This window comes from Mytilus galloprovincialis, chromosome 9 (genome assembly GCF_965363235.1).
Source record: "Mytilus galloprovincialis chromosome 9, xbMytGall1.hap1.1, whole genome shotgun sequence".
NCBI lineage: Eukaryota > Metazoa > Mollusca > Bivalvia > Mytilida > Mytilidae > Mytilus > Mytilus galloprovincialis.
In genome coordinates this window covers 89,443,188-89,452,994 of record NC_134846.1, presented here as the reverse complement: position 1 = coordinate 89,452,994, position 9,807 = coordinate 89,443,188, and positions in this window count along the sequence as shown.

Genomic DNA, 9,807 nt, shown 5'->3' with positions numbered 1-9,807 from the left:
CTCTCCAACGGGTTCGGTACTTATACGTCTTCGGATTCCCAATGTTTGACATCGTTCCTGATGAAGGTAAATCCAGAAAAACGCTTTGGACACATGAAATTGTTAAACGTGTTGTTTTTCATTTTTATATCACTGGGTCGATACATCTGCTGGTGGACTATCAGTCCCCGAGGATATCTTCAGCTCTGTAGTCAGTACTTCGGTACTGACATGATTTAACATTTTTTTCTACAATTATCTGTTTATAAATTTTGAAATTATTAAGAAACTAAGGTTTCAACTTCCTCAGGCAAAGTTGACTTCGGCTATTTATATTAGGTATTTTTTGTCATATATACCTTTTCAACGGGTTCGGTACTTATACATCTTCGGATTTCAAATGATTGGCTTTGAGCGTTCCTGTTGAAGGTAAAACCAGAAAAGCACTTCGGCCGCATGAAATTATTAAACGTCTTGTTTTCCATTGTTATAATATAATGCTTATAGCCAGTTAAAAAAACAAAACACATTATCTCATGAATTAGGGAAGAGTAGCGCCTTGAAATATTGTAAATATAATGGCTTTATTCCTTCATATTCTGAAAGATAACTGACTAAATACTTCACAAAGTAGATGCCCTGTTGTATAGAAAGCACATAAAATCGGGGAAAAAATCTTACATTTGTCATCGTGTTATCAAATTTTTAATTTTACTACATAGATTATTCTTTAAAAACTGTTTTTTCATGTTACAAAAAAATTGTTTTATTGATGTAAGAAAAGTAACATTCACCGACTTCTTTTATACGGCATGCATCAATTAAAGTTGTGAACTAGGTGAAAAACATACCAATTTACGTCCAAAATAGTTGTACTGTCGTCGCGTTGTAGACCGTAAAAAGTCACCTTTTTCACGACCTTCTAGTTAATACACAAAAAAACGAAGTCAGTGACCATATGGTTATTTGATAGAATGGAAATAAATAATGATATAAAGTGCTGCAAATGTGTTTGACAGTCATCTTGGTTCTCATGTAAGTTAAAACCCACTGTTAAGTCTAATATGTGTAGCCACATTTGAGGAAAAGAGGACGTGATTGTATTTACGACAGTTGAAATATCCGTCGTCATCCATAACGTAGACTTTCAACAGTCAACGGTAAAAGTACTCATGAAAGCGTCCGAAGTTTTGTTGTTAGCAGCAATAATCCTCTATTCAACAAATAATTGAAAGAAAAGGTGAATAGATTACAAATTTGTTCACTTACTAAGGTCTTAGCCATTTTTGTTTTAATAAACATTGGTATCTGTATTTTGAAAAAAGAGCTGTTATCAATGTATGATTGAAGTCTAGGTTAAAAGTAAAGGTCGTCCTTTTAAAAACAGTTATCAAATATGATTGATCGATAAGGAGTATTAAGAGTAATAAACAAAAACTAAGGAAATCGCTCAAAAGTTATTTACAAGGTGTGTTGACAGGATTAGCGTTTTGTGATATGCATACGGTAACCGCTTTGCAAATCCACACTTACATTCACTACCATACTCCACACATCCACACTTACAAACGACATTCTTTACCAGCATTTTAATCAGCCCGATTATTCCATCGTTTCTATGACAATTCACATTATCGACAAAACATACCATAGCTCTAACAATCCAGTCGGAAACCAGGTTGAAATAGAACAAAAGAATCGAAGCTCTTTATTAGAGAAGGCGATAAATGTTTACTGTATTGTTTACTATAGTGACAAAATTTTTAAAAGTTAATAGAAACAAACAAAATTGCAATTTTCTTCTCAATTACGAGGTGTTTTATTTTAAAAACACCATTTGCATAAGTTTTCAATTTATCTAGTACATAGTTAAGCAGAACAATAAGATATCAAGTCGACGACATGGGTATCTTTCAAGTTGGATGAAGAAAATGCATAACCTCCGATTTTTATGAAAAAATTATCACGGACGGAAAACATGTCAATCTATTAGTTCAGTAATTTTCGTGTCTGCCCTTCCATTATGTGACTGAAGAAAAAATTCAAAAGAATGGGTAACAATTGTATCGAAAAGAGAAAATCGAGTGCACCTTTTTATGTTCGGACGTGTTTGAGTTGAGTATTTTGTCTTGATCTCGTACAAAGTAAGAATATTTTATGCATCGTCTCGCTTCAGATTCTATTATTTTTATATATTAAAGCTACAGGTTGACTTTACAACACAAAAAAATCACAGTACTAAAAGATGAAATATATGGGTCAAGTGAAATACCTATCTAATGAGTCACAAAAACAGAGAAGGTGTGTTCGAATAGCTATTTTTTTACTAAAGTACTTGACGACAGTCTTTCAAGTTGGATGATGAAAATGCATATCTTCGAAAAATTCTAATTTTTTGTGTGTGATTACTAGGGTTTATAGTCTTCATACACTAAAAAAAATCTAGTCTGCCCTTCCACGAAATATTTAATTAGAATTTTTCTAAATGTTTATGAATTTTCGAAAATTCCACCTGACAACCGATCAGACAATAGTTTTAAGTTAAATCAATGCAGCCAAGATTATTAACTGATGCTTTTTAGCTAGTTGATACATTTGTCTTTTTAAATACAACTGACATATAAGGATCGTAATGGTGGAATGTGGTTAAATTAATCGGTTTCCAAGAGCAATATTGGTAGCGCGTCATCCCTACAACGGCTTCCATTTCTACGATTTTGAAAATGAACTGGCGTAATGGGGAGATAATTTTGACGAAGTAGACTCCTGACTGAATCATAATCTTGCAATATTTTCAACTCTACTCCTCGACGTAGACGCAGTCATGGTCATCGTCATTATACACCACCTACTCTGCATGACGTCTCTATTAATGACTTGCTGCCATTTATACAAAAGCCGTTAGGTATTCATCATATTCGCACGACATTTTATTCATTATCCCTTTCTAAACTTCAATCTCTGTTCAATTAATGTTTGAACACCACTGTTACAAACCCCAATTCAAACCAATACAAAATTACAGCTATAATTTCGAATAATGCAAATCACAGACTTTTCAAGCCAGTCTGCATTGGAAAAGATGAAAAAGAGAAAAGATCTTTTCTTAATCTTTCCTTTGCCAACAAAGGTCTCGATGGCGTCAACTTAGGCAATATCCTTCATCATAAATAAGTTCAATCGAAAATAACTCCTTATTTCAAAGATCAGTCTGTACCAATCATTTTTATACCTATATCAAACCTATTGCACCTAACAAGTATAATTACAAACAGGTTTTGTAGGATCTCAATATTCACGACTTCAAGTCTAAACCTCCTGATTGCATTTGTGCTAGTTCTAAATTCACATATTATCCGGCTGGCCACATTATTACCGATGATCTGAACATTGTAAATAACTTCCTTTCGTAATGTGTTATCAAAAGGTCCAAAATATCTTGAGCCTAAATCCATCAATTGAAAATACAACTTTACAATTTTGATGGATTCAGTCGAGGACTATGCCAGGCAAAGGGCTAAGCGCGAGAAGGAAGACGTAGACACTCTTTCCGAATGGATTAAGGCAGTGAGGTCGTTGATACAAATCAGAATAAAGAAACTGAATGGGTATATCAAAGCCCATGCTACGTCAATCTTTCAAGACCCAAATGTGGCAAAACATTTATCCTACCTCCATGACATATATGTTATTGTCCCTGCAGATAAAGCCCTAAACAACATCGCTTTTGTGTGTAAAACTCATTACAATAACTGATTGATAAACGAATTAGGTATTGACAATTCACTTGGAAACTCAACATATACCCTCACAACACTTACCATAGAGGAAATCCTGGATTAGCATAGGTCTGTTCTATGTTCCTTTTGATTTTCAACCAAATATGAAGAACTGGATCTTCCATCACTGTATTGGATACCTAAACTACATAATTGTCCTTACAAACAACGGTATACTGCTGTGTATTCCAAGAGCTCCACGAAACCTTTTTCTACGTTATTAACAACTATTTTATCACCGATCAAAGACGGGCTTCAAAGTTATTGTGAAACTGCTTATTCTAGAGGTGGCGTGAATTAGATGTGGATACGTAAAAATTCCAAAGATATTTTAGAGTACATACAATCTAACTCACTTTCATCTTGTAATAGTATTAAAACATTTGACTTTTCTACACTTTTTAAAAGACAAAATAGAAAATGACAACATGAGATATCAATGGGAAATCGTGAGCATGGTATTCATAAAACATCGTGTCTGGCAAATTGTGTTGCCAAAAAGATCGTAGTAAAATTCATTAACATTATTTACGGAATGTCATTAACCTATCTAGGGAATGCATTCAAATATCAAATAATGGGAAAATTCACCTTTATGAATGCGAGTTTTGATTCTCCTTCCAAGTGTGGACATCTGCAATTGTCTAACAAATGCATTATTAGATGTTTTCGAATCTTTACTCCGGATGGTGGGATGGCATTTCCATAAACATATATAACAGGTTTATTATCAGATGTTCGAGTTGAGGTTCTCTGCTTCACTGTTCCAGTAGAAATAACAGTAATTATGCATTGCATTTGTTCCAACAATGGGTCCACAGTACCTATAAAAAAGAGAAAATTCTCATTATATTATTACATGTCTTCTGAAATTACAATCTTCTTACTATCAACATTTGCCTAAAGGGGGCAATAACGACGAGATATATCAAAAATCTAAAGTTTGATTGTTTTGTTCAATCATTAATGAATGTGAAATAGAAAATGTATAATTCGCTTAAGGCAGCAAATATGGTTCAATATTATCAAATAAAGCGAAGAAACAGTGATCATGAATTATTCACTTGCAAGTGAATAATTCGACCTCATTAAATCCGTATTCATGTAAATCTCAATTCAATCCCTTATCTAAAGATGGATTACACATAAAGTGTGCGTGTTCAATTATTCAAATGAAAATAATTTCAATATTGTAAGTGAAACGAAGGTAAATCATTTGATTATCTGATTCGTTAAAAAAAAATTATAAACATATATGTTTAATCTGTAAAATGAAAACAATTCAATTACTCGAGTTGGCTTTATGTTTATATAACTTATATGACTATTGGAGTTCTTCGGAGTTCAACTCGCTAGTTAAGCAGATGGCATCAAGATGATATAAAGGCAGCAATTGTATACCGCTAATTGAAAGTCATAAATCGATTGAGAAAAAAAACAAATCCGGGTTACAAACTAAAACTTAGGTAAACACATCAACTATGGGAGGAAAACAACGAAACAACAGAAACACTGAGGTGCAACAAAAAACAAAACGACAAAGCAACATACACAGAAACGAACTATAAGATAACAACTGCCATTTTTCTGATTTGGTACAGGACATTTTAAGAAGAAATGGTGGGCTGAACCTGGTTTTTGTTATATATAACACTAAAATGACAACATTTCATGACAGGACTACAGTACAGATAAATGCAAGAACAAGAATTCTTATTTGGAATTTGTTTTCACATGGTTATAAAATAAATATGGGAATTTAACTCAAATCGATGAACATGAATTTGACAGCTAGTGTCCCTTTTAAGTTTAAGGCAGTTATCTTTGTATCTTTGTAAAGGAAGTAGATGAATATTTTTAAATACGCCAGATGCGCATTTCGACATTTTTATATCTAGGTATAGAAACAAGAGAAAAGAATTTTAATGGCGTTTATAACATCCTTACAAAATTGAAAATATTTACACCTTTTGGTTTTACCGAAAACACATTATGCAATTTTGAACTTATCTTAAAAATCTTCACTGAGATGTCTAACAATCTGCCATCACAAAAAAAAATACTCAATTATCAGGCCAGTATAAAAATATCAATAACAAAAATATTGTCACTTTCTTTTGTTATCGACATAAATATCAATAACCTATAGAGCTCTCGATTTGTGTGAAACTATTTATCATTTGAGATAAAAAGATAAACAAAAAAATAACGACGTTGTTAATATTGAAATGATGCCACCATTTTGTATGTAACAACAAATTATGCAATTTTAAAGTTAAATAGCTTCACTTTTATGTCGAACAAACCCATTCTTAAATATAAAACGTTTTTTACTACAATGTATCACCAAATAAAAAAGAAAATACTGTCTCTTTTTACTGTTATCGACATGAATATTAGTAACCGTAGACACATATAGATCTAAATGTGTGTAAAACTAGTTTTCCATAGGAACACACAAAACAGAATTGTAAAAGCGTTGAATAACTTTCTAACAAAATTGCCAACTTTTTTAATGCGACAACCTATGTTCCAATTTTGGACTTTACATCAGTACTTTTATATCCCAGTAAGGACAGTTAGACATAAAAGTGAGAAAAGATTATAGTCTTAGATGCATGATTTGTTTTATTAGTTGCTAGTGGCTTTGAACTAGCTGTCAGTAACTGCGAGTACTCTCAGATCTGAGCTTATTGTCTTTTTGTTGTTGAGATTTTCAAGTACCCGGTCACGTGCACGTGTATTTGTAGATTTTCCACAACTTTTTGGAATTTTGGATCCTCAATGCTCTTCAACTTTGTAGTTGTTTGGCTTTATAAATATTTTGATATGAGCATCACTGATGAGTCTTATGTAGACGAAACGCGCGTCTGGCGTACTAAATTATAATCCTGGTACCTTTGATAACTATTTACACCACTGGGTCGAAGCCACTGCTGGTGGACGTTTCGTCCCCGAGGGTATCGCAAGCCCAGTAGTCAACACTTAAGCGATTAAGTGATGACATGAATATCAATAATGTGGTCATTTTTATAAATTTCCTGTTTACAAAACTTTGAATTTTTCGAAAAAACTAAGGATTTTCTTATCTCAGGCATAGATTACCTTAGCCGTATTTGGCACAACTTTTTGGAATTTTGGATCCTCAATGCTCTTCAACTTTGTAGTTGTTTGGCTTTATAAATATTTTGATATGAGCGTCACTGATGAGTCTTATGTAGACGAAACGTGCGTCTGGCGTACTAAATTATAATCCTGGTACCTTTGATAACTATTGTAGTATTTGTATTTTTATCCATCTGATGAGTTACGACTATTTTAACTAGTTTTTATAGTTTGTTCTTCTGTTGTACTGATACACCACACCACTGTCCCAGGTGACTGGGGAAACGAAATATAGTCACTTGGTCTTCTCCCGACCGGCAATAAAACGCCTGCCAAAGTGGGCGTCCGTTTGGCTGTGCGGGATGTATCAAGTTTAAAGCCACGTCCGGTGAGAATGGGGACGTTAAATCTGATGTCTCGTGTAAAGAGAATTCCACGCTCTTTGCACTTTAAGAACCCCTGCAACAACTCTTTTAGGGGTCCGTATGTGGTCTGTTGCAAGGCAAAATTTCTGTCCCTATCTAATATACCCTCATTTTCCAGTGGCAGTCTAAATGTTCCCGACGATCATCCAGGATGTCCTCTATTATTACAAGACCTAATATCTATCGTATTAATTGTTAATTTTTTCTCGTCCTGAATATGTATGAAATGTTTGCCACTGGACGTTAAGCAACCTAACAATCAATCAATCAATCAATCTGTCCAAGGTTAGGGGAGGGTTGGGATCCTGCTGACATGTTAAACCCCGCCACATTCTCTATGTAGGTCCCTTTCCAAAGTCAGGTGCCTGTAACGCAGTGGTTGTCGATTGTTTATATGTTACATATTTGTTTTTAGTACATTCTTTGTACATAAATTAAGCCGTTAGTTTTCTCGTTTTTACTGTTTTAAGTTGTCATTTTGGTGCCTTTTATAGCTGACAATGCGGTATGGGTTTTTCTCATTGTTGAATGCCGTAAGGTGACCTATGGTTGTTAATTTCTGTGTCATTTTGGTCTCTTGTGGAGAGTTGTCTCATTTGCAATCATGTCACATTTTTATATTAAGTGTGACATTGACGATTTAAGAGATAACTGTATTGTAAGCTTTTCGGACGTCAGTAAAACTAACGATAGACGTCCGCAAAGCTTTAAAAATCTACAGTTTCCTCTTTTCTAATGCAAATCAAGTATATATTCAATTACAATCATTATTTCAGTGTAACATTTCCTTTAAAGAAAATTCCGCAAAAAATTCTGGCTTCTTTTCCGCTACAGAATGTAAAACCAAATTGATAAAAAGAAGATATCTTGGTGAAACAAGTGGGTTTTTTTTTGTTGCTTATTATTGTTGAAATTACATGTCAATACATTCCGTTATTTACCACGTCGGATTCGTTAGTTACAGCTCAAGTTACAGACAAGAAGATAAAGAATATTACGCTTACTTTCATCCCATCAGAACTATTGAAATAAATTAAAAACCAATTGTTCAGAGAACAATTGAAGGTCTTTCCATCAAAACAATGTATTTTGATATGAAAAGTTGTGAAACTAAGTTTAAAATGTCATTTCAATCGTCAAATGATAGCTCCTAGTAAGCTGATTCCAAAAATATATTGTTTCCATACATTTTTTTTAAATAAGGGAGATAATTTGTTACTTCCGGTTTGAAAAATGTTACTTCCGATTATATTTGAATATTAACTTGACACTGATTTCAAAAATATCTGGTTCTATATACTTTTATATTAATAAAGTACAAAATATAGCTACTTCCAGTTTACAAAAGGTCACTTCCGGTTGTTTTTTTCAAGGTTAAATGGTTTGATACCTTTTTCTAAAAGTTGTATATCTTTATCATGTATACATATAGAATAAAAGCAAAGGTCAAAATCTAGAACGTCAAATTAAGCTATGACCTTGAGATCAATTTCAAGGTCATAAACCAAGGACCTCAAATCAAAAGACCATAGGTCTTAATTATATTTAGTTAATGAGTTATATCACCAAACGCGTATTTTTAAATACAAGAGGGGAGAAAACTCCCTTTTACATTCAACGTACGCTTGCAATCAAAATTTACATCTTACGACATGTCGCAACTAACAATTTAGTAAAAATAATTTGTTGATATCTTATACAGTCTTTGGATATAAGTTAAAATAAGCCAAATTAAATATTAGAATATGACCTTGACCTTTGACCTTGACCTAATTTTCATTTTTTGGGACCAAGGACCTCAAATCAAAAGATCCTAGGTCTCTATCACTTATGGTTTATAAGATAGAAATTCATATCACTTATATCAGATGCATAAGGGGAAATAACTCTCATATGGAGCGGTCATATCGCTTCGGTCAAAATAGGACAAATCATGCGAAGGATATAACAAGCAATTTTGTAAAATAAATTTGTCATAATCTTTTACGGTTGCGAAGGAGATGCGCTAACAAGGAAAACAGTGTTTGGGGAGATAACTCCTACAAAGAAAAGTATTTGTTTACGCAGGGTAAATTTCAAAAGCGCATAAACTGTTCGATATCATATACAAAATATCTAAGCGACATATTGCGAAACAAATGTTTATCGCAAGAACAAAATTAGGCGGAAGAAAAAAAAAAAAAAAAAAAAAATAATCAGAAGAAAAACAATAGGTCTTTCCACAGAAAAGTGGAAAGACCTAAATATGTGCATCATAATTTCACTAATACTGTTCCGGAGTTTTGGTCATGGTTCTATTGGAAAATAAACAATACTGTTGTTTGAGTAGTCATTTTTCTATAGATATAAATTAATTACTTGATTAGATTATTACCAGCTTACATAATTAGTGTCTGCAGTAAATGAACTATAAATATGGTATACAATTCTTTGGACCATTATCAAGTCTTGTGTAATAATGTTGAGATATTATGCTTATAAGGCAACGAAGCACAATAGGGGGGACGGGACGGATTAAA